Source organism: Anabrus simplex, chromosome 6 (genome assembly GCF_040414725.1).
Source record: "Anabrus simplex isolate iqAnaSimp1 chromosome 6, ASM4041472v1, whole genome shotgun sequence".
In the NCBI taxonomy this organism is placed as follows: domain Eukaryota; kingdom Metazoa; phylum Arthropoda; class Insecta; order Orthoptera; family Tettigoniidae; genus Anabrus; species Anabrus simplex.
Window position 1 is genome coordinate 41,689,872 of NC_090270.1, and position 24,573 is coordinate 41,714,444.

The window sequence follows — 24,573 nt, forward strand, 5'->3', positions numbered from 1 at the left end:
TTTTCCTTTACCTTATGAAATACTGGAATTTCATCAAATTATATAACAAGTCTACGCGCCCAATAAGGGCCTCATATTAAATTGAGATAAAGGACCCAATCAGGTCGGTGATCTCAATAAAAATCCACCGCTGCCGCTCGTCGCTCTGCGAGGCTCAAGCTCAGCAAATACAGTAGAGACAATACGCGACACTTACGGATTTAGCCTTGCTAAAATGGGAGACAATTCGACGGTGGCGCTCCTAGTGACTTGACCTGAAAAAATCGCGGTAAATTCAAATATCAATGAAAATGTATATACGGAAATGGATAAATAAATTACGTCTAGAAAGAAAGTGTTATTGAGATATTAACTTCGAAGTTGCTAAAGCAATTCTGGATAAATGAATGAAGAATTATTTAAAAGGTTATTATTCAAAGACTGAAATTAGACATATAAACAAGATGTGAAAAGGACTGCTGTGAAATGGCTTGATCTTTCATTTATGCATTACTTTTTTAGCTTTAGCATTCCTGCCTGAACTCTTACGGTTGGATTTGTCTTTTTTTCTCATTTAAAAACATTGTATCATCACATTAAGACACTTGTCAATAAAAATATCGGCACATTCCTTACACATATGATGCAATGAATTAACATTTAATAGCTGGACAATTTTCCTCTTAATATGAAGCCTACTAACAAAAAGAAAATCTAAAAAATCCCGGATTTAATCTGAGAAGGATTTTTAAAGTCGCTGGCCTGGAAATGATCTGAACAGATCTTATAATTCTTATATAAGCGTAACGTCCCTTTTTTATTGTACATCTTGTCCAAATCAACTGAGCGTTTCCGAAAACCGTAAAAACGCAGTTAGTGGGACGTAAAATAAATAATATTATAATTTTTATTGTTATTAATATTATTATAATCGATTCGTTTTTCTACATTTTTCTGGGTAGCCAACGGCATGTTTTTCCTCGATGAATTCCTTTATGTGCGTTTTCTAAATACGAGAAATTTTCCCTCGCGACCATCTATCTACATATCAATTACATATTGCAAAAGAAGATTTATTTTCCTTTTGTTTCCCTGTACAGCTATCGTAAAAGATGACAGGTTTTATGTTCGTTTGTAGCAATGTACTTATTGCAGGAACACGTGCGAATTGTGTATAAATACTCGTCCTTACAACGTTTGCGGCACTACACCACCAGTTTTGAAGCAAAAAAAGCAGCCTAGACCAGCATCGAACAACGAGATTCTGAAACGTCACCAGCACCTGTCAACGCTACAATGAAGGCGTATTTCATCTTTACATTTCTACTCTTCCTTGCTATCAGCACTGAGCTGTAAGCTTGAAGGTTTGGACGGACCTTGTTATTACAGTGACGCATGTGCTGTCAATTGCAGATGGGGAGGAACTAGCGGTGGCCGTTGCATCGATGAAGTATGCTGGTGTGACCGATGTTAAAGGTAACATCTGAAATATTAATACAATTGTATATGGTAGTGAAATTACACAATAAAATTTGAGCAATATCTCATTTTTTATTTGGTGTTCGTCTTTTCAAACCTGAAATGAACTCATTGGTCTCGAGAGCATAAGATTAAGTAACTTGTTATTAGAGAGAAATGCTCTTGAAAGGAATTATTGCAGTGAAATTTCATTGAAAGAGTTTTGTTCTTTTTCCCCAAAACCCTGTTGTGTCTTACGCAGTGGATGTACCTGATTAGAGTAAATTACTGGGGCGGGCTGATGAGGAGTAGTGGTCCCTGCATGGACAGGGCGGCTGTCATGAGAAAGTTTTCTGCTACACTAAGGCGAATGCCTCATCTTCAGCAATTCAAACTTCCCTGGCCTGAGAGAAGATGTCGTCGTTTACAGGCCGGTCTTCACTGGTTGACATGTTAAATGTTAAATACTGTTTCATTGTGTCCATACTAATAAACACGTTAAACTTGATGTTCTTTGTTTATGTACAGGTAGTTCTTCATATCAGTTTGAGGTAATACATTTAGGTGGTGTCTAGTATTTTCAAACAAGGACAATGGACTAAGATGAAGAGGATTTGGCCTTTGTTATTGCCACTGTTGCTTCTTGTTATGATATAAAAATGCAGTTTTATTAGGCACATTCCCTCCCCTCATCCTGCTCTTTGCTTCAAAAGCAAACCACTTTGAAGTATAAACTTCGTCCGCTTCCGCCCCCGACTTCCGACTTTTCGCAATTCTCGACTGTACTGGGAGCGGAGGGACGCTAGTTTTTTTCTTTTTCCGATGCACTCGCGAGAACAATTATAGTCAATTTCTAGTTCCTGGAAACTGTCGGCTTTCTTCGTTTTATCTCTGTATTCCTTTGATGGGACATCCCACACATAAGGCCTTTCTTAGTTAAGTCCCGAGTAATCTCCTTGCACTGCCTGCTGTCATTTCTTGATGGATACAGTACTTTTGCATCCATATATGTGGGGTTTCTAGAGAGAGAGAGAGAGAGAGAGAGAGAGACTCTGTGTGTGTGTGTGTGTGTGTGTGTGTGTGTGTGTGTGTGTGTGTGTGTGTGTGTGTGTGTGTGTGTGTGTGTGTGTGTGTGTGTGTGTGTGTCGAATGACTTGAATGTTGAACAGGTCTTGTGAGTATTACTGTATGTAAATATGTCTATGTAAATATTTTAACTGTATATAAGAACATCGTGTAGAATGTAATTGTATATTTGTATATTATAATTTTAAGTGGTGATGGAGGCACTTTTGTGTATATGGGGCTATGCCCTTTCTCCATTCACCATCCCTAAATTGTAACTACAATTAGTGGAAAATAAATAATAATAATAATAATAATAATAATAATAATAATAATAATAATAATAATAATAATAATAATAATAATAATATCTTGGCACAGGCCAGAGCAAAGTGTAGCTTCCACTGAAGTCCCAGTCTCATCCATGGCTGTGACAATATAGAAGCTGCTGGGGTATGGGTGTTGCTGATTAATGACGTTCAGAGCACAACCAGTGTGTCTGAGTGTCCTGAAAGGTGTTGCTCATAGGGTTAGTTGTGCTACAATAGCACTGTCCGGCCCAGTGACGAAAGCAATCGCAAACTATCTCACTCCTCATATTGCCTAGTACGCCTCATTTGGGCTCTGCCATTGGTTTTTGTGGTTTTCCTATAACTGCACAGCCTTTGGTGATGCTATTTGAGGATCCAACCAGCCTCTGGGCTGATGACCTAACAGACAGACAGACAATCTCCTTACTCCACTCCATTCTGAGTATAAATTTTAGTATAGTGCAGAGAGAACGACTCACGTGCGCGTACTGCATTTGTAGCTTATAACAAAGAGAATGAGTGTTGCGGAGTGTTGTAACTGTAATCCTACTTCAGGGGATGCACGTCGTTTGCATCGTTTAGGTTATATATTGGCATGAAAACAGCAAGGAAGTTGCCGAAGCTCTGCCGAAATCTCACGAACAACGAATTGACTTGACATGTTTTCCACCTGGAGCGGAAAACACGCCAACATGTTAAAAGTGTTAACCTCAACATTCTGAGTTAACATGCAAAGTCAATTGGAAGACACAATCACAATATACATGTCAATTGTAACAGGTTAAATTTGACATGTTGATGTTAAATGTTAATCAGTGGAAACCGGCCCCGCACCTTCGGGGCACGGAATGAATAACAAGCGAGTTGGATGAGCGGTTAAGAGAGCGCAGCATTCGGGAGATAGTGGGTTCGAACCCCACTGTCGGCAGCCCCCAAGATGGTTTTCCGACGTTTCTCATTTTCACACCAGGCAAATGCTGGTGCTGTTCCTTAATTAAGGCAATGACCGCTTTCTATCCCATCGTCGCCGTACGACATATCTGAGTCGGTGGGACGTAAAGCAAATAGTAAATTATATATATATGGTTCTTTAATGACAGTTTCGCTTTCTCCGCTGTCGGCGAAAATACTTCTTGTATTCCATTTAAATGCCTAATACATGCTGAGATAAAACAAAATGATTTTGCACGTAATCTTGAAAAACTGTTTCACATAACATCGATTGTGTCAGTATCTTTTAATTTGAGTGGTAACTTTTCGTGTGTTTTAAATTTTTTTCCAGTTATATAAATTGTTCAAGGAGTTTGCATTATTTACATATGGGTTAACTTCAAGAAATATCTGGCCCTTTTTTTCTTAGAATTTCCGTACATTTCCTTTAATACTAGCCACTCACTTCTTCTGAGTGGCCTAGGGCCTATCTAGTTCTATGACCTTTAAGCCAATGGGGTTCTCCATAAAACCAAAATCGTTTCAGTATACACAACTGTACAATGTTATCCCATCAGCACAAGATGTTATCCGCTGCAGTGCATCATTTTCAAACTTATTTCACCATGATTTAATAATATTCAGAAACATTGACATTTCCTCAGGAAATATTTTATAGTGGACCCGCTGCTGTCAAATCAGAGAAGTATAAAGGTGTTACGAAGCTTTCCAAGAATTAAGCGCCACCATCAGACACTGGGTTTGTATTTATTTATTTATTTATTTATTTATGTTTTGGCCTACTCTAGACCACGGTAAACAATTGACTTGCTGGTTAGTCCTTTCTTCTTCTCCCAGAATTTCTTCATCATTTCGCTGTGGTTCCTCTTCGTTTCCTCTGACGACATGTTGTTGGACTTTTCATTGTGCTTTTCCTGAACCCCTTGAATTTATCAATTTTAGCTCGAAGCATGTCTCTATTAAATATTTCTTTTGGATTTATGTAAACTTCCTTTGTGTCTTTTCTTGTTTCTTCTACCCATTTAGTGGTTGCTTTTAATTTGATGAAGTAGTTAAAATGGTTTTTGTTAGTCGACTCTCGTCCATTCTTGTCAAGTGCCCATAAAACTTCAGTATTCCCTTATGTTTGCTGTCTGTGATTTTCTCTGTCTATGTGGGTAGATCTTTATTTCCCCTATTCCTCCAAGTACCATCCTTTCTTTTTTTTTTCGGGTCCTACGATCTTACTCAAGATTTTTCTTTCTTTCTTCTCTAGCTCGTCCATTTCCCCTTTCTTATTCTGTATCAGACACTCTCAACTGTTAAATCCCTCTGGCTTGATAACCGTGGTATAGTGTCTGACCTTTTTTCTGTAAGATATCGTTCCTGTATTATATCTATTCTGTACTAATCTATAGGCTAACTCAATCTTTCTGGCCCTTCCCCTATTTGCTTCTTTTTCAAGCACATTCGACTGAATCCATTCCCCAAGACATTTAAACTTATCTGACCTCATGACTTTCTCATACTTTGTTTATTTATTTGTTTGTTTATGTATTTATTTATAACTGCAGCAGTGGCGAAGTTAGGGCTCGTGGCCCCGTTAATTAAAGGATTATAAGTATATAAAAAGTACCCTATTCTATTATAAAATCAAAGATAACTAACCTAACAACAGACTTGGATAACGTATTATGAAGAAAGAAAACAAAGCTCAACAAAAAAGAAAACAAAAAAGAATTCCCCGGAGCATAAAAGTAAAAAGAAAGCGAAAAACATCATAGTGAACAACAAGTAAAATACAAACTAAAAAATATGTCTACGTATAAACAGAATATAAAACATAGTAAAGAAATGTAAACACTTGTATGACAAACAGTGATCTGTGTACTGTACATGATCTAAAAGCTAATTATTATGTACATTTACATTATAGCAACATTAATTATTAGAAACAACACCGGTCTTCAGTCGTACAGTAAAAGGGTTAAGTTACTAGCTTACATACCACGATCACACAGCCGATCATACATACGTCAACAAACAAACGAAGCAATCAGCGGCATACAGCAGGTAATCTCTGCATGGAGCCTTAAATTTTGATATTGTCTTAAGAGTACCTGTTCATAAAAATGAGCAGGGACAGGTAATTAGGAAAGAACAAAATCAAACTGTATTTTATGTACAGTACTTAATTAACTTTCTTGAAAGGATCCAGATAAAAGTCTCAGCTTGGTGATTACAAGAAACAGCTGAAGGAACAGGCTTTCTGTGAGGATGCTTGTTGCTGTAAAAATCGAAATAAGCCCCCTCGAAACCCATTGTACCTTAAATATCATGAAATTAATTTGTAGCTTTGTTTCTTCCCTCTTTTAACCTGAAATTAAATACTAAGTTTCACACATATTGAAGAGATGTTAAATACAGAACAAAAATGGACAAGCGGACACCAGTTGGGTCCAAACCTACAACCTCCCGATTTCGCACCGGTTAACAGATTACACTGGTCAACAAAAAAATAGAAGTTGTCCGTTTCCTTAACAAAAATAGTCATTCCAAATAATAGGGGTCAGTGAATATGTATACGACATCTAAACACGTTTATTAGCTCTTAAGTTTTCAGATATTTATGTGTATCGAATTCAACACCATGCATTCTCATCCATTTACGTATTCACTGGGGCGTTTCTGTTTCTTTGACCTTCATTACTATTTACTTCTACGGCATCTTTCACCACATTCCAGCAATAGCCTGCAAGGACACATTAGTTCAATTCCGTTGATATCTTCTTTCAATCGCTAATAATAATAATTTCGTGTGGCTATTTCTAGCCGAGTGCAGCCCTTGTAAGGCAGACCCTCCGATGAGGGTGGGCGGCATCTGCCATGTGTAGGTAACTGCGTGTTATTGTGGTGGAGGATAGTGTTATGTGTGGTGTGTGAGTTGCAGGGATGTTGGGGACAGCACAAATACCCAGCCCCCGGGCTATTGGAATTAACCAATGAAGGTTAAAATCCCCGACCCGGCCGGGAATCGAACCCGGGACCCTCTGAACCGAAGGCCAGTACGCTGACCATTCAGCCAACGAGTCGGACTTTCAATCGCTGAAATGCTATCCATGCTCGTCCCTAATTGCTTGGAAAGAAGTCAAAATAAGGGTGAACAAAGTGGATCTGCAGTGAAATATTTCAACCTAACACTTGGGACGTCCTCAACCAACCACACACTTTACAACAAATGTATGGTAGCCAGTGTTTATCCTTAATTATTTTACAGTCGAAGTAATGGTAGCAATATGTTCTCTTTATTCATAGAGTCAATTCACGTTTCTGAGATGAAAAAGTCATTTCACCGCCTACATAACGGAAGTAATCCAAACAATTTACACATTTACGCGGCATCTTGATGTCTAAGAAATCTGGATTGAAAACCAAATAAAAAATGTTAACTTCAAATAATGTACATTATGAGTTTGTATTATGGAGCCGTGAAAATAAATCAGGTCCGCCTCTGTGGTGTAGTGGTTAGCGTGATTAGCTGCCACCCCCGGAGGTCCGGGTTCGATTCCCGGCTCTGCCACGAAATTTGAAAAGTGGTACGAGGGCTGGAACGGGGTCCACTCAGCCTCGTGAGGTCAACTGAGCAGAGGAGGGTTCGATTCCCACCTCAGCCATCCTGGAAGTGGTTTTCCGTGGTTTCCCAATTCTCCTCCAGGCGAATGCCGGGATGGTACCTAACTTAAGGCCACGGCCGCTTCCTTCCCTCCTCCTTGCCTATCCCTTCCAATCTTCCCATCCCTCCACAAGGCCCCTGTTCAGCTTAGCAGGTGAGGCCGCCTGGGCGAGGTACTGGTCATTCTCCCCAGTTGTATCCCCCGACCAAGAGTCTAAAGCTCCAGGACACTGCCCTTGAGGCGGTAGAGGTGGGATCCCTCGCTGAGTCCGAGGGAAAAGCCGAACCTGGAGGGTAAACAGATGATGATGATGATGATGATGAAAATAAATCAGGGTTTATGTTAGGTTCCTTTATTCATTTTATACGCGCCTGAAAATTGAGCCTTCTAAGGACCTCGAACGCAGAAAATTATATTATTGAAAAATAAGAGGATCATGCGAGTTGGCCGTGAGGTTAGGGACGTGCGGCTGGAAGCTTGCATCCGGGAGATAGTGGGTTCCAATCCCACCGTCGCCAGCCCTGAAGATGGTTTTCCGTGCTTGCCCATTTTCACACCAGGCAAATGCTGGGGCTGTACCTTAATTAAGGCCACGGCCACTTCCTTCCAACTCCTACACCTTTCCTATCCCATCGTCGCCATAAAACCTAATTGTGTCGGTGCGATGTAAAGCCAGTAGCGAAAATAATAATAATAATAATAATAATAATAATAATAATAATAATAATAATAATAATAATAATAATAATAGGAGATAGCTTTCCCAAAGCATAACAAACAATATTTACGTAATGATAATGGCTTCTCTAGGACAAACATGTTGACAACTTATATTTGAAACGAGAGATTTTTTAGCAAAATTAGACAATTTCTGTCCATCATAAAACGAACTCCTGTTTTACAAAACTAATCGTTTCAAAGATCATATTTTATTTCACATCAAAATAAATAGGAATTGACTGTCTTTAATCCGGAAACATCTTTTTAATGCTCAGTTCCAAGACCTGCAGATTACGAGGCTTTCGCTTGGTCAGCGTAACGAATCCTCTAGACCTGGGCTCTCGTTACTAGTGCAAGATTACCAGTTGAAGGTCTTTTCTTGTTTCACTTCCTATGCATTAATTATCTTTCTAAATATGTCTTTAGGTTTGTTGTGTAAGTGCTGATGACCTTCGAAGTTAGGCCCTTTTAAACAACAATCATCATCTTCAGTTTTGTTGTGAATAGTGCCTTTCTCTGTGGAACTACAGCACACGAGGGAGATTATTCTTTGCTCACAAAGTATGCTCCTCTATTTTCAAGTATTAATCATCATTGAATAACAGAAAAATCTTATATGAATATATCACAGTATTAAAATCCACGCTTTCCTCCACGCTTAACTGGATAATCAAACGCTGGATAATTCCATCATATAGGTCGTACGTCAACTTCTAAAATTCGCTGTTTTCCTTGTTTGTAGCAACACACTACTCGTATATGCGTGCTTTCATATCATACATTAACTAATGACTCTAATGACAACTAGACAAAAATATCATTTCCTTATCGAGGCTATTAACATCTAGCATGAAGCAAGTGTTGTTCTCAGAGAAGTCACCTGCTTCCTTGTCTGTAGCAATCTACCCATTACGGGACCACGTGCGCATTATGTATAAATGGTCGTCTCTACAGTGTCTGCGGCAATACACCACCAACTTCGAAGCGAAGAAGCATCCTAGACCAGCTGCCATCTACGAGATTCTGAAACGTCGCCAGGACCTGTCAACGCTACAATGAAGGGGTTTTTCATCTTTACATTTCTAGTCTTCCTCGCCATCAGCGCTGATGTTGTGCTCAGCGACTGTCTGTCTAGAAATTACAAGGGAGCCTGTTTTTTTAATGACAGAGGATGTTCTCTCCAATGCAAGGACGAAGGACGTAGGGGCGGCCATTGCAGTACACTTCTCCAATGCTGGTGTGAAGGATGTTAAGGTGAAAAGTGAAATTTGTAATAAATCTATTACATAATAAAATGTAATCTCTCTCAGTTTTTATTTGGTGTTATTTGTTATCGTATTTACAAACTGACACATCTTAATGGATTCCCACTCGCACATGAAGAACACAAGAGGAATACGTCACCATGCTTCACTTCACAAATAATGTTCAAAGGTAAGTAGCAGAAATTACTTAAGGAGGATGTACATCTCTCCGTTAGCTTATTTTGAGTGAAATTTTACTAGATTTGTATTGCTTAGAAACTAATGAAGCAATTTAAACAAAATTGTGTGTGCATGGTATAAATTCAATACTCTTCATTTCCGATCATGAAATAATATTCAGATTTTTAAGAGTTATAATATTTACTGGAAAAACTGTTATCTCATTTGCATATTAACTTTTGGTAACTATATCGAGCTCGTGCTTGCAAACACTACAATTCATGGAATATTTACTTTTCTGAAGTGACTTAAAGATTTATATCAGCAACACGCCGGGGAATTTATAAGAATTTCCTTCAGAAAATAGTTACTTCATCTCTACCTTTCTTCTTCGCAAGTTAAGGCCTGCTAAGGACCACGTGCCAAGTTCATTTCGTCAAGTTTTTGAGGTTTCCGCTTCCTATATATCGAGTGCTCGTTCGTTCTTTGGCTGTCTATTCAGACCACTTTATTCCAAATTTGTATTCCATTTTGCCTTGGAATATTTACATATTTAACACTTTATTTCTAAAAAATACATACTTTTGTTCATCTTATCTTTCTTGACCTCTTGAATCCAGGTTGTTACTGACTTATTCTCTCCAAGGACACTTGAATATATTTTTTGTGATCTAATTTTCATCCATCCTAAAGATATGCTCAAATAATAATAATAATAATAATAATAATAATAATAATAATAATAATAATAATAATAATAATAATAATAATAATAATAATAATAATAATAATAATAATAATAATAATAATAATAATAATAATAATAATAATAATAAAATTGATACTAATAATTTCTATGTTTTGATACATTTCCTTATTAATTCTTAATTTCCATACTTCTTCAATTTTGATTGCACCCAGGAATTTTCTAATAATTCTTCATTCAAATATTTTAAGCTTTTGTGATCTATAGTTCAATACAGTACTAGGCATTCGCCCTCGTATAGACGTTCCGGTTCCACTACTATATTATAGTACTTTACTTGAACTGGATAAACATACTTATTTGAAAAATTCTTAGTACTGTAATACCACATCGTCGCCTGAGAAACAATACCGCCTAACACACAATGCTCTTCCTATCAATTATTTTCCTTACGACTTGTCGCGCCTCCCAGCCCCATATGGACATGCAATTTTCGTTGTGTTCATTTTCGTATGCATGTGTATAAATGAAAATGAACACAACGAAAATTGTTCTGATAGACTGCATATGTGCATCCTTTTCTACACCAGACTTTTCTAAACCATTTTTCTTGAATTATCTCCCCTAAATGTTTGAATTTCTTCACATTCTTCATTCGATCAATATCTGTCGTTAAACATGTTTGCATTGTTTTACCAATATTTGCAAACATGCTTTATTAGTTATATCTTCCAAGAGACTGATTTTTTTCTATAATTTTTGAACTAGTAATTATCTTCTAAAATGCAATTACTTGCAACAAATGAAAGAGCCTAGAGCATGTTGTTTATGCAAATATAATACAATCATCATACAAGTGCCCTCAATAGCGGAGCTGAGATCTAATTAAGTGTAAGTAATCGAGATACGTATGTTTACAAAATGTAACGTTTACTCTTAAAACAATTCTTTAAAAGAATTGTAATTGTTCCATTCAAGTAATCATTATTAATCACATGAAAGTAGAAAGAAACAAGTGATTATGAAGATAACAGGAGAACCAGGAGCTTTATCAGCGGTGGATGAAGTCCCTTTTCACCTCTCCAGTACTTCCAAATATATCAAATTTACCCTACAATATGCATCACTGTGGGGTGTTCTTAAAATTAAACACAGGTATTGCTTCAGTATTCAGGGAATGCAAAGGTATACTTTCCCCGCGCGGTCAAGGAGAATGTTTAGAACCAAATAATTTTAATAGTAAATCACAAATTATTTGAATCATTTGTAAAGTAATAGGCAATTTTTTTGAATTGCTAAATGTCACTAACTAATATTTCAAATATATATTAAAAAACACTCGTATTTTTGTAAGTTTTGCAAGTTTGGTACCGGAATCATTCCAGTTCCATGAAAAAAAAAAAGAAGCAGTGATTCCTTATCACTGGCGTTCTGTGAAATAATTGTAATTCTACCAATTAGGCCTACTTGGTGAAAAAACAAATAATTGTAATTGCAAGTGAGTGAAATCTTTCTCAGGAATTGTAATACAGCCCAATTACTGCAGCTTATATTTTTCCCATCACAGATTTTTAAAAAAAAAATTATGTTGAAATACAAGTAAAGAGTCTATTGCAAGAGATGTAATTTTTTTGGGAAATAACATTGCACTCATTACTGATACCGTGAACCTTTTAAAGATAAACTACCAGTAGATAGCCCATTATATTTTAACATTATAACTGAGTATACAAACAAATAAAAAACAGAGAAATTCAGCAAGAATTGGAATTACCACAGTTATACAATAAAGGTAAAAGTGGAAAATTGAAGTGAATGTCACATATCATTTCTGCAAGAATGTCGGCCTCTCACACTAATTCACGAGTAATGTCACGTTGCACTAATGTCTGAGATAAGGTTGTTGGGCAAACACCCCAGTCAAGTCAATAACATCACCATCATCATCATTAATTTTCATCTGTAATATTTAAGATACAATCTTAACAAAACCAAACAAAAGTTCTTCCCTTGGTCAGGCACAACAATTAATTGAGGGCCACATAGTACCAACACACAGCAGTGAGTGCATCTCTTCATATTGGGTTGGGATCCGAAAGGGCACCCGACTGTAAAACTAGGTTAAGTCCATATCAAGTACAGATTTTAAGAAAAAAAGCCGCGAATAAAAGTTGGTGTGGATACGATGCTTTTCACACCTGAACATTCTATTTGTAACATGGTGTAGTGGTTAATGTGATTAGATTCCCGGCTACCAAGCTCGATAACCGCAGTCGCTTAAGTGCGGCCAGTATCCAGTTTTCGGGAGATAGTGGGTTCGACCGTCGGCAGCCCTGAAGATGGTTTCCCACGGTTTCCCATTTTCACACCAAGAAAATGCTGGGGCTGTACCTAAAATGAGGCCATGGACGCTTCCTTCCCTCTTCCTTGTCTATCCCTTCTGACCTTCCCATCCCCCCCCCCCCCAACAAGGCCCCTGTTCAGCGTAGCAGGTGAGGCCACCTGGGCGAGGTTCTAGTCCTCCTCCCCTGTTGTATACGCCGACCCAAAGTTTCACGCTCCAGAACACTGCCCTAGAGGTGCGATCCCTTGCTTAGTCCGAGGGACAAACCAAACCTGGTTGGTAAACGGATTAAGAAAGAAAGAACTTGCTGTTTTAAGCTTCAGTGATATTTACACAGAAACGCATCGATGATATGATTCTCAAAACAATGTTTACACGATCCAGAATAATAGACATGATATTTTATAAAGTGTATGTCATGGGAAACAGCGATCTGCAGTCTCGTTTCGCATGCCGTAAATTCTAAAGAGTATCATGTCTAGACTTACTTTACTTAAAATAACTAGGCACTAGACAAGAGTGAGAGGGTAAGTGAAGTCATCCTAGTAATTAGAGCACCGAGCGTGTTGGCCGTGTGGTTAGGGTCGCGCAGCTGTGAGCTTGCACTCGGGAGACAGTGGGTTCGAATCCCACCATCGGCAGCCTGAAGATGGTTTTTCGTGATTTCACATTTTTACGCCAGGCAAACGCTGGGGCAAAGGGCAAGACCGCCACCTTCCGAATCCTAGCCTCTTCCCATCCTTCCGCCGCTGAAAACAGTCGAAGTGTTGGTGCGACGTTAAACCAACGGTTAGAACCACGGAACCTCCGGTTGTACGTAAAATCCGAAGCACAGGAGCGTGGCTTCGCATTTTAAAATCACACTTATATTGGCCGTAATACGAAACGTCGAGATGGACGCAAAACATTTTTTTCTTTACAATTTGTTTAACGTCGCGGCGACGATGGTATGAGAAAGGACTATAATTAAGGTGCAACGCCAGCATTTGCGTGGTGTGAAAATGGGAAAACCCGGAAAACTATATTCAGGTCTGCCTGTAATGGGGTTCGAACCCACCATCTCCCGAATGCCAGCTCACAGCTGCGCGACCCTAACCGCACGGCCAGTTCGCTCAGTGACATTATTGTCCCTCACGTCTTATAAGCTGGGATCACATTTAAATATGACACTTTTATTCTTATAACTAGAGATATTTAGTTCAAAAATGTTAAATTCAGCTCGAAGGCTGGTGTGATCCTCAACAGCACCACCATCAGTTGTCATACATAGCCTAGACGTCACTGAAGAGGCGTTCTAGGTAAACCAGGAGAAATATAGTTTCCCGTTGCTTTCCTCGTCGTGCCAGTAGATGCTATTACTTACTAGTTTGCCAAGTCCATTAAAATCTTCCACCAACCGGCCTTACGGGCGACTTTTTCTCACAGGGACAGGCTGCATAAGGAATGGCATTGCACTATACTATCGACTAATACCTACAGAATTAGTTTCTGCTGCCTTACAAAACAAGGTTGAATTCAGTCGCACTCCCGTCACTGCGACATGGAAGCGAATGTAACTTTCAGTTCATGGCCACTTCATATATCTCCGATAGGTATCGCATTTAAAACATTTAGGCCTTTCGTATGGCGTTGGTTCTTTTTAGGGGCATCTCTGTTTATTAGCCCCGTGCACGGATGAGTGCGTAAATCGTCTGATAACGTGTGTAACTCTCGGGGACTTTGAAAGAGAGAGAGAGAGAGAGAGCGTGTGTGTGTGTGTGTGTGTGTGTGTGTGTGTGTGTGTGTGTGTGTGTGTGCAACTGTGATTATTTAAGTCCAAGATTGGGATACGTGCCCAAGATACACTACTATCGTGGTATTTGACAGGAGTAAGTGTAGAAATGTAGGAGTGGTGGTGCTTATTGTTTTAAGAGGAAGTACAACTGGGCAACCATTCTCTATTAAAACTAACCGGAGGTAAATATTTGACGGGTTCCGCCACTTCGAAAAATGAAGATATCGGCCAAAGAAAGAAGGGCCACGAAGGGCGAAAAAATGAAAGATTTTCTAGCTTTCGAATGCTCTAATACCTTCGGGGTCGGAAAATAACAAATGTTGATCAAAGGTGATCGGACAGGATAGAAGATAGTTAGGAGTCTGGCACAAGTGGAAGCAATGCCAATATTCAACTAAGAGCCCTATGGTCGCCAATACACGCACCCAAGTTAAAAGTCCCCGGGGACCCCTTTAGTCGCTCCTTGCGACAAGCAGGGGTTGCCCATGGAAAACTTGCACTAAGGACAGTGACAGGATGCGAAACTTCGATCTCCAGGTAGTACACCTTTTAATTCCCAGTGTAGAGTGGAGTGGAGTGGACTTCTCGGCTGCAAAGGTGTCCATTTGAAGGATTTTGTAAGTCCCTCAATACAACGTTTATTTGTTCCAATAAGTGTATATACTAGTGATTTATAATTATTTGTCAATTATATTGAAAAATCTAATTTGTAAAAAAAGAGTGTCCACTTTTGTTACTTGAAACTTTAGAATGTTGTGTTACGGAACGATTCACTACTTTCGACTCAAAACACTCAACTATTCAGTCGATAGTTCGAAGGTTCTCTCATCCAACTAGTCGATACTGTTGTCCAGTTGACAGTGCCCACTTTAGAATTTCGGGATTAAACAGGTCTGAAGGTGATCCGAACTCAAACGGAAATTCAGATTATAGAAAAATATTGGGAAAATGTCTGCGTATAAAAGATTTTAACGACCATTTATCTTTACATGAATTACAGCTGAGCCACTTCAAACAATTTAATGGTACCTCACTACACACACTTTAAAAAAAATGTAATATACAAAATAATCAGAGTTCGGAAGTAATTGAGTAAAAGTAATGAGATTAAAATTGTAATGATTACATTCTTAGGGCCGGTATTATAATACAGGTTTAAACTGAACCAACAGTTTAAACCTTGGTTTATCTGCCAACGCGTAATATAAAATTTAATCTTCAGTTTATCTAGAGATTAATTTAACTGCCACTCACGCACCGTTTAAACTGCTGTTTAAGAATACACAACAGTACAACATGACAAAACAAATGAATCTCGAGGACATTTTCGACGTGTTTGAAGAAACAGTGATGAAGAAGTGGTTCAAATTATTGAACGACCACGCCCACCACGAATATTTCGATCAAGGGCACGCCACTTTCATTTAGGAAATTAAACTGAGATTTTTAAACAGAATGTCCTGAAACTATCTCAACAATCGGAACTAGAATAAAATATGCAACGCAAAGCTAAGAATGCAAAAATGAGGTTTATGAGCTGTTAATGTCAAGAGTGTAAATTTTAGAAAACAAAGTAACAAAAGAACGTTGCATTTTATTGAACGACAGAGTTTTAAGTAGATAAGAGGAATGTACTCTTACTACAAATAACACTTTCAATTTCATGTCAGCTTTCAAGATTTTCACTTTCTTTTTTTAAGGTTGCTTTACGTCGCATCGACACAGGAAGATCTTATGGCGACGAGGGACAGGAAAGGGCTAGGAGTGGTGAGGAAACGGCCGGTGCCTTAATTAAGGTACAGCCCCACCATTTGCCTTGTGTAAAAATGGGAAACCACGGAAAATAAACTTCAGCGCTGCCGACAGTGGGGTTCGAACCCACTATCTCCCGGATGCAAGCTCACAGCTGCACGACTCTAACCGTACGGCCAACTCGCCCCGTGAATTACATTTTAGATCTTTCCCTAAAGTACCATTTCATTCGGCATGAATAAAATTATTTATAGCCTAGATTGTAGTGCCTCATTCCCCCACTTTACATAGCGATTTACATTAAATTCTCTTCAGGCATTTTCTCGTGATGCGCGTACAGACAGACAGACAGACAGACAGACAGACAGACAGACAGACAGACAGACAGACAGACAGACATGACGAAAAAGGAAAAAAAAGTCATTTGGTTGTTACTGTGGACACGGCCGATACAATTCTGAGGAATGTACAGACAAAGCGTTCATTTTATACACAGTATATATACATAGAGAGAGAGAGAGAGAGATTTGGAAAGTATATATTTTCTTTATTTAATTTCTCTCCTGAAAGGGGAGGCGGGCCTCTTAGACAGTGCCTCCGTCTCTCAGGCCGGGAGATTTGTTACGGTGAAGGAGATGCTCGGAGAAGGTGAATGGTTTGGCGGCCGTGGCCTACAATAGGAACTGTCTAAGCATTCGCCTTAGTGCAGGAGAATTCCAAACTACGGAAAACCATTTTCAGTACAGCCGAAGGTTGGGGCCAGCCATGAGGTCCAGCCCTGATCCGTCTTCCGAATGCAGAGGCGTAGGGCCACGGTAGAGCCGTGGGCAACCCCTCCTCTGCTCGTTTGGCTGGTCAGAGTGCAGAGCTGTTGGACCACGGACCAGCCGTGGACACTTGTGGGTCGAGACCCACTCTGGATCCACCGACCCTTGTAAACTGTAATTGGAGACTTGTTCTCTGTTGTTTGCTTTTCATTCATTCAAAAAAAAAAAAAAAAAAAAAAAAAACCGGTAGATAATTTCAAATATTTAGTATCTATGTGTTTTCTCCAGGATGGTCGTACAGTTAGTGAGATTGAATCAAGAAGCAGCAAAGCTAATAGGCGAGCTCTCTGTTGCGGTGAACAGTATTCTGTAAGAATGAAGTCAGCTCCCGGATGAAACATAGGCCTGTTTAAAGGCCAACATTTCTGAACGGGAATGGAATATCTTATTATTAATTTGAAGTAACAGACACGAAAGTAAAGAGAAAGATCTCTGGTACAAACAGGTGGGAACAATGGCAGGAGGGCACTCGGAATGAAGAAATAAATACTATTTTAGGAATGAACTTAACAGATGAAGCGGTACGGATAAAGTGCTTTAATGTGAAACGAATGGAGGAGGATAGGTTACCCGGTTATGGAGGGTAAGAGGGTAAGAGGGTAAGAGAAGTAGAGGGAGACCAAAACGGAGGTGGGACTCAGGTTCTAGTTATTTAAAGATAAGAAGTATGGAACTGAATGAGATCACAGAGTTAGATACAAAATAGATTATTGCGGAGGCGTTAATGTACTCGCAGAGACTTGCAGACTGAACGCTCAAAAGCATAACAGTCTATAACGAAAATGTATGCCTTCTGGAATGGGCTAGAGCAATGTTGTTACTTTCAGTCTCATTCTTGGCTTTGACAATATGAAAGTGACTGGGGTATGAGCGATGCTAGTAATGCTATTCCTTATGCAGCCAGTCCTTGTTAGTATGTTGCCCATAGGGTCGGTTGGTGCATGCAGCCTGATAGATACTAGCAACTTCTGGCTCAGTGAGGAAAGCAACGGAAAACTAGCTCACTCTTCAGATCCCTCGTACGGCTCTATAAGGATGCCTAGGTCATCCATGACAGCTAATGGTGCAGCTGTTGAATATCCAACCAGCCTTCGGGCTGAGGAATGAGCATGTATGTTCTGGGCATTCATTGTACAGATTACCGAGCGAGTTGAGCACGTGGTTAGGGTCACATAGATGTGGGCTGAAATCACACCGTCTGCAGCCCTGAAGATGGTTTTCCGATATTTTCCGAGTTTTCCCCATTTAATACTGGGGCTCTACCTTAACTAAGGCCATGGCAGCAGAAAACATTCCATGTGTTATGCGGGTTGCGTAAGGTGTCTATAAATACCGAACGCAGGGTGGTGATGAGGGATATGCCTTCCTACCAAATTGTATATCTTCTCTACCAAGTGGTCCACTGTTCTATATCCTCCTCTGAGTGTGTTTCTGAGTTATTCAATTTTTAATTTGAAGGGAAACCCGGAAAGAGTACTGATATCATTTCATAATTTTTTCTCGTGTGTAAGTTTACCACAGCATCAAATTCGATTCATTTTTGCCGGGCTGAGTGGCTCAGACAGTTAAGACCCCAACTTGGCAGGTTCGATCCTGGCTCAGCCCGGTGGTATTCGAAAGTGCTCAAATACGTCAGTCTCGTGTTGGTAGATTTGCGGGAAAGTAAAAGAACTCCTGCGGGACAAGTTTCCGGCACCTCAGCGTCTCCGAAAACCATAAAAACGCAGTTAGTGGGACGTAAAATAAATAATATTATAATTTTTTTATTGTTATTAATATTATTATCATCGATTCGTTTTTCTACATTTTTCTGGATAGCCAACGGCATGTTTTTCCTCGGTGAATTCCTTTATGCGCGTTTTCTAAATACGAGAAATTTTCCCTCGCGACCATCTATCTACATATCAATTATATATATATATATATATTCGTTTACGGCCATTAGAGACCACGTTAGATAACAATTACATGTTTCTGGAAGCCTTCCTCACAGCCCAGAACTTCAGCATCCTCTCTCTCTTTCGTCCGTCCACCCACGGTTAAGTTTTGGTTCGTCATGGAATCCCTGAAATCTGTCGATCACTGACCTAAACTTTGTTCGGTTTGAGATGTCTTCCGAATTTAGTCCCACCTGTCTGAGATCCTTTCTTACCTCCCTGAACCATTTGTCCGACACTTTAGGTCAGCTGTCTAGTATTGTGAAAATCCTTTTCGTTAGTCTCTTCTCATCCATTCTAAATAAATTACATATTGCAAAAGAAGATTTATTTTCCTTTTGTGGCCCTGTACAGCTATCGTAAAAGGTGATAGGTTTTATCTTCGTTTGTAGCAATGCACTTGTTGCAGGAACACGTGCGAATTGTGTATAAATACTCGTCCTCACAATGTTTGCGGCACTCCACCACCAGTTTTGAAGCAAAGAAAGAATCATCCTAGACCAGCATCGATCAACGACATTCTGAAACGTCGCCAGGACCTGTGATCGCTAACAATGAAGGCGTATTTCATCTTTACACTTGTACACTTCCTTGTTATCAGCACTGAGCTTGTGCTCGGCAACAATTGTCTGCTTGAAGGTTGGGACGGACCTTGCTATTACAGTGACGGATGTGCTGGCCTGTGCAGACATGCGGGATACAGCAGCGGGCATTGCCGCGATGAAAGATGCTGGTGTGGAGGATGTTGAAAGTGACACGTAAAATATTAATACAACTGTATACGGTAATGAAATTACACAATAAAATTTAAGCAATATCTCGTTTTTTATTCAGTGTTTTTCTTTGAAATTAATGCCTCTTTCAATTAGCACAAAAGGACCAGCTAAACATACTGTATTTCACTTCAACAAAGATATTCAAAGACAATTTAAAAATAGTAGGGTGAAAGTACACCTTCCTCATCTTCATTGGTGTAAGAACCCGGCAAGACCACTTTTGGCCGAAACTGAGATTTTACGCCCGTGCATTTGATACAAGACCGGTGCAGCTTCATTCACCCAACGCTGACGCGCTAACTTAGCCAGACTTGTACACAAAACAAGAATCACAGCGTGGTGCAGTATTACATCAAACACATGGATATGCCAAACCTCTCTTCAAACCTGAAATGAACTAAATAGTGTCGAGAGCATAAGATTACGTAACTTGTTATTAGAGAGAAATGCTCTTCTAAGGGCTACGCTTTGGAAGGAATTATTGTAGTGAAATTTCACTGAAATATTTTTGTTCTTTTTCCCCGAAACATTGTTGTGAGTTATGTGTTTACCTGATTAGAGCTTTAACTACCGCGGCCGGCTGATGAGGAGTAATTGCCATGGCTCTACCGTGGCTTCACTCCTCCGTATTCGGGAGACGGTGAGGGGCTCGTTATGAGAATGTTTCCTGTGGTTTTCCACTCTGCTGCACTAAGGCGAATGCCTCACCTTCACCAGTTCACACTTCCTTGGCCCGAGAGAAGACGTCCCCGTCTAAAAACCCACCGCACCTTCGGGGTGTGGATTGAATAATAATTATTGGTACCAAGCGAGTTGGCTGTGCGGTTAAGAGAGCGCACAATTTGGGAGATAGTGGGTTCGAAGTCCACTGTCGGCAGACCTCAACATGGTTTTCCGTCATTTCTCATTTTCACACCAGCGAATGTTGGTGCTGTTCCATAATTAAGGCTTTATTAATACCCATTCAACCACTCCCTCCTGCCACTTATTACGGGGATACCGATGTTTACAGAGGTGAAAGAAGGTGCGGTCATGAATGGGTGGATATACGAAAATTGAAAGATTGATTTAAAACTTTGAAGTTGGCAGTTTTATTTCCTCCCCCTCCCCCCCCCCCACCCCCCACCACTACCTTTTTCCTTGACTCTTTTCAGATATTAACTTTTAACAAAAACAATTCGCTAAGCGAATAACTAAATCTCAGGTACAACAATGATCTCGAGAAGTTATATTATGAATTCATAGAACAATTAAACAACAGTAATTAACAATACGAGCTTGCCAATGTGACAAGAGCGACCACTGCTCCATTCAATAATATTTCTTACAAGACCCTATACTACTGAGGTGACTAGATGAAGACAAATATTTAAGATGCAGAACTTACAAGATAAAAAATGTTACAAAGTCATAGTCACCTCAAAATCAAGTTGAGAAGGAATACGACGGGATACCTCACTCTCTATTCCATGATTTCGGATAAGTTCTTTCCACTAGTTTGAAATTACATTTAGAGTTTGAAATTTACATTTTAGAAAATAAAGTTACATCACTAAAAATTTGAAACATTCCCCTCGATCTAGCTTGAAAGACCATCAGATTTTAAGCTGAAGCTGCCATTACCTTGAGCTGGTGGACCTCCCGAAGATGGGTGAGGCGGCTCTCCGCCTCCGTTACGATCTCACACTTAGACTGGAGCGAACAGAAGACAACTTGTCCTAAAATGTGCCAGCTTTTATAGCCGAGAGGAAAGTTCCAGAAAACTCTGGGCTAAGGCCCTGACACACCCCCAAGTTCTCATTGGATAATCAAATAAATAACAGAAAATTTTGATTGGTAGAAAACTAAATGTACAAAATTTCTCATTGGCCAACATCTTAAGTTGGCGGGAAGAGACAGAAGTGTTGTAAACTCTAACACACCAAAAACAAAGAATAACCAACTCTGTTTAGGAAACCTTAACATGCAAAATTTATCTAGAATTTTATTGGTTCATCTTTACACCAGAGAGCACAGACGTGTTTATAGTAGCGACACCTGTTGAAAAATGTTCAAATTTCTTGCACCAGTTGTTGCAAGTTTTATATTAATTTTAGATGGCATTCTCCAAGGCGCTTAATTTAAATACGCGCAGCAGGGGTTCCTCCGGATCTTAGGCCATGCCCGCTTTCTATCCCATCGTCGCCATAAGACATATATGAGTCGGTGGGACGTTAAGAAAATTGTAATATACACTGACTGACAGAGCAAATGCAACACCAAGAAGGAGTGGTTCGAAAGGGATGAAAGTTGGGGAAAAAACAGAGACGGCACGGACGAATAATTGATGTTTATTTCAAACCGATATGCAGGTTACACAATGCGCACGGCATCGACTCAGTGGGATGTAGGACCACCGCGAGCGGCGATGCACGCTGAAACACGTCGAGGTACAGAGTCAATAAGAGTGCGGATGGTGTCCTGAGGGATGGTTCTCCATTCTCTGTCAACCATTTGCCACAGTTGGTCGTCCGTACGAGGCTGGGGCAGAGTTTGCAAACGGCGTCCAATGAGATCCCACACGTGTTCGATTGGTGAGAGATCCGGAGAGTACGCTGGCCACGGAAGTATCTGTACACCTCGTAGAGCCTGTTGGGAGATGCGAGCAGTGTGTGGGCGGCCATTATCCTGCTGAAACAGAGCATTGGGCAGCCCCTGAAGGTACGGGAGTGCCACCGGCCGCAGCACATGCTGCACGTAGCGGTGGGTATTTAACGTGCCTTGAATACGCACTAGAGGTGACGTGGAATCATACGCAATAGCGCCCCAAACCATGATGCCGCGTTGTCTAGCGGTAGGGCGCTCCACAGTTACTGCCGGATTTGACCTTTCTCCACGCCGACGCCACACTCGTCTGCGGTGACTATCACTGACAGAACAGAAGCGTGACTCATCGGAGAACACGACGTTCCGCCATTCCCTCATCCAAGTCGCTCTAGCCCGGCACCATGCCAGGCGTGCACGTCTATGCTGTGGAGTCAATGGTAGTCTTCTGAGCGGACGCCGGGAGTGCAGGCCTCCTTCAACCAATCGACGGGAAATTGTTCTGGTCGATATTGGAACAGCCAGGGTGTCTTGCACATGCTGAAGAATGGCGGTTGACGTGGCGTGCGGGGCTGCCACCGCTTGGCGGCGGATGCGCCGATCCTCGCGTGCTGACGTCACTCGGGCTGCGCCTGGACCCCTCCCACGTGCCACATGTCCCTGCGCCAACCATCTTCGCCACAGGCGCTGCACCGTGGACACATCCCTATGGGTATCGGCTGCGATTTGACGAAGCGACCAACCTGCCCTTCTCAGCCCGATCACCATACCCCTTGTAAAGTCGTCTGTCTGCTGGAAATGCCTCCGTTGACGGCGGCCTGGCATTCTTAGCTATACACGTGTCCTGTGGCACACGACAACACGTTCTACAATGACTGTCGGCTGAGAAATCACGGTACGAAGTATGCCATTCGCCAACGCCGTGTCCCATTTATCGTTCGCTACGTGCGCAGCACAGCGGCGCATTTCACATCATGAGCATACCTCAGTGACGTCAGTCTACCCTGCAATTGGCATAAAGTTCTGACCACTCCTTCTTGGTGTTGCATTTGCTCTGTCAGTCAGTGTATATCTATATATATATATATATATATATAGATATAGACATACACATTATTCGTCCTTTTATGACAGTTTCCCTTTCCTCCGCTGTGGGCGAAACTACTTATTGTATACCATTTTAATCTTGCCTGGCCTCTTACCTGTTAATATTTGCCTAATTCATGCTGAGATAAAACAAAATGATATTGCACGTAATCTTGAAAAACTGTTCACATAATATCGATTATGTCAGTATCTTTTAATCTGAGTGGTAACTTTTCCTGTGTTTTAAATTTTGTTTCCAGTTATATAAATTACATATGGGTAAATATCAAGAATCACTGGCCCTTTTTTCTTAGAATTTCCGTACATTTCCTTTAGTACTAGCCACTCATTTCTTCTGAGAGGCCTAGGGCCTATCTAGTTCTATGACCTTTAAGCCAATGGGGTTCTCCCATCAGCACAAGATGTTATCCGCTGCAGTGCATCATTATGAAACTTATTTCACCAAGATGTCACAACATTCAGAAGCATTGACATTTTTTCAGGAAATCCTTTTTAATGGACCCGTTGCTGTCAAATCAGAGAAGTATAAACGTGTTACGAAGCTTTCCAAGAATTACGTGCCACTATCAGATTTATTTATTTATTTATTTATTTATTTATTTATTTATTTATTTATTTATTTATTTATTTATTTATTTATTTATTTATTTATTTATTTTGCAGTGGCGAAGTTAGGGCTCGTGGTGCCATCTTACACTTAATCACGTTAATTACAGGATAATACATGTATAAAGGGTAACCTGTTCTATTATAAAATCTAAAATAACTAACCTAATAACAGACTTGGATAACGTATAGTAGTATAAGTGGATGGTTCGGCGGCCTCCACCTCCAGCGGCCCTCCGCAGAGGCCTCCTCCGCCACCTCAACCACACGCTCTCGGGAGAGGCCTCCTCCTCACGCTGGCTAAGAGCGCGACCCTAACCTCACATCCGCCATCTTGGAGGGGCTTAACCTAACTTTTTATGCGTAAGAGAGCTAGCCTAACCTCATGGAAGGGCCTAACCTCAGTTTTACAGCCGGATACCCTTCCTGACGCCTAAGAGCGCGACCCTAACCTCACATGCGCTATCTTGGAGGGGCTTAACCTAACTTTTTATGCGTAAGAGAGTTAGCCTAACCTCGCAAAGGGCCTAACTTCAGTTTCACGGCCGGCTTCCCTTCCTGAAGCCTAAGAGAGTGAGCTTAACCTTACATCTGCTATCT

At 40.4% G+C, this 24,573-nt stretch overlaps 1 protein-coding gene and 1 long non-coding RNA gene across 2 annotated transcripts in view; one reads left to right on the forward strand and one right to left on the reverse strand.

Annotated features, from left to right (window-relative positions):
• Pepck1 (Phosphoenolpyruvate carboxykinase 1) overlaps nt 1-24,573 on the reverse strand; it is a 392,471-nt gene that overhangs the window by 256,083 nt on the left and 111,815 nt on the right. The gene's annotated exons all lie outside the window — the stretch shown is intronic.
• Nucleotides 1,209-9,449, forward strand: LOC137501175 (uncharacterized). Its single transcript, XR_011018396.1, has 2 exons — nt 1,209-1,455; nt 9,092-9,449. It is a non-coding gene; the product is annotated as an uncharacterized lncRNA (long non-coding RNA).